The sequence below is a fragment of the Temnothorax curvispinosus genome, unplaced genomic scaffold (genome assembly GCF_003070985.1).
Source record: "Temnothorax curvispinosus isolate PA1 unplaced genomic scaffold, ASM307098v1 QBEX01006333.1, whole genome shotgun sequence".
Lineage (NCBI taxonomy): Eukaryota > Metazoa > Arthropoda > Insecta > Hymenoptera > Formicidae > Temnothorax > Temnothorax curvispinosus.
In genome coordinates this window covers 1-2,000 of record NW_020216113.1, presented here as the reverse complement: position 1 = coordinate 2,000, position 2,000 = coordinate 1, and the positions used below count along the sequence as shown (strand labels likewise).

General features: G+C 39.0%; 1 pseudogene; it reads left to right on the top strand.

Annotated features, from left to right (window-relative positions):
* The first annotated feature begins 495 nt into the window (after window positions 1-495).
* LOC112455788 lies at window positions 496-1,996 on the top strand (annotated as a pseudogene).
* Window positions 1,997-2,000: the final 4 nt, after the last annotated feature.

The following is a 2,000-nucleotide window of genomic DNA, read 5'->3' as shown; positions in this document are numbered from 1 at the left end:
GTCTCTGGCTTTCGTTTGCGCTTCACAAAACCGAATTTTGTACCCGTGGTATTTAAGAATTTAGCTAGATATGAAAATAAGATACAGATATGAAAATAATTTTGTTGGTTAATCAAAATAATTATGTAGAACTTAAACTGATTGCTAAAATGTCAATTTTTTTTTACAGAATCGTCATATTTCAGCGACTTACTATAATTATTTTAATGGTGTAACAAAATTATTTTCAGATCTGTATATTTAGCTAAATTTTTAGATACTTCAGCAAAACCGTTCTTTCCGTGCACATATTTTTATTAGGGTCTAAATATCGCTAATATATATCATTAATGTAAACTGTACATAAAAGAATCCAGTTGTTGCCATTTGTACACACATTAATCTAATAATTTCTTCATCTGAACGTTGTTGGAATATTATCGAATCATTAGAGAATCTTAATATCTTGAGTTCGACAAATATGTATAATATGTGAGAAGCTTGAAGAAGTGCAGGATGTCTTTACTGAGATTACCAGGTAAAGGAACAGACAGTATCTGAACATTTTTAATTCTTTAGGGGCCTGTGTACATAATTATGTACTTAAAAAAACAAAAAACAAAAAAAAGCAAAAAAATACAAAAAAAACAAAACTAAAAAACTTTTATAAGGGACGTCTTTTAAGACGTCTTTTACCTTATAAATGATAACTTTTTACTCCAACGGGATCGATGTGTGGCCCCTAAAGGGTTAAAAAAGGAGAAAGTTACGACAAATGGATTAACAACGCGTAATGAGTTAATATTTATTTTAACTGGCTTAGTAGATTATGGCATTTAAAATTATCATGTGAACGTTATATATTTGTTACCTTATATATTACTTTTTATAAATCGCGGCAGAAAGGACAAGAGGTTCATGGACACATAATTATTTCATATGTTGGCGCCGAACGACCGACGACACATATAGTTCATCTAGTTTCGGCGGATTGCACTGATCCCGTTTTGTGGTAGGTTACTGGTAGGCGAGAACCGGTTGTCTGAGTTCCATTCTACAACTGCACGTGATTTGGACGTTCGTTCTGACCATTTCCGTGTTTGCCTTATACCTTACACCGACGGTATCGCAGAAGAAACGTCGATCATCGGAGATGTTTCTTCAAGATCCAAACAATGCACCGATGCTCCTGGAACTGAATATGCATCGCCACTCTTCGCGCAGTCACCGATCGCTCTACAACGCAAATTAGGTGCGAGAGGATGAATTCAAGCTAATGGGTATTTCAACCCCCTTTGCTGCGCGGAGTAAACGTGGAGCTGCTTAATCGAAACCTCTGGCAGCAATTCTACGAGAATAATACAGAAATGATAATTACCAAGAGCGGTCGGCGCATGTTTCCGTCCGTTCAAATAAACGTAAACGATTTAGAGAAACGTGAGAATTATTATGTTCTCATGAAGATAGCACCGGCTTCCGATCGCTGCCACAAGTACTGTGGATACCAGAACGGAGGCGAGAACAGCAATATGGGTGGCTGGAGTTTCGTGGGGCCGGCAGAACCGCAACAACCTTTTGGCTATAGGATTTATAAGCATCCCGAGAGTCCGGCAACGGGGAGCCACTGGATGGACAATCAGCTTCAATAAATTGAAGCTCACGTACAAGATCAACGACCCCAATAATAACGTGGTATTAACATCGATGCACAAATACGTTCCTAGGATCTGGATAGTCCGTTGGTTCGATGCGAAGAACTATAACGAGCTCTTTACTCATTCAACCGCGTTGTTCGCTTTTAAGGAGACGGACTTTATCGCGGTGACGGCATACCAAAACGAGATCATCGCGAAGTTGAAAATCAATAACAATCCATTTGCAAAGGGTTTTTGCGAGATGGGTCAGTCACGGTTCAAGCGAAAGCATCATTCGATCGATCATCAGGCCCAATCGTATTCCAGTCCCGACGAAGGGGTCTCATTGACATACGACTCCGAATCGAATCAGCCGAACGACCTTCC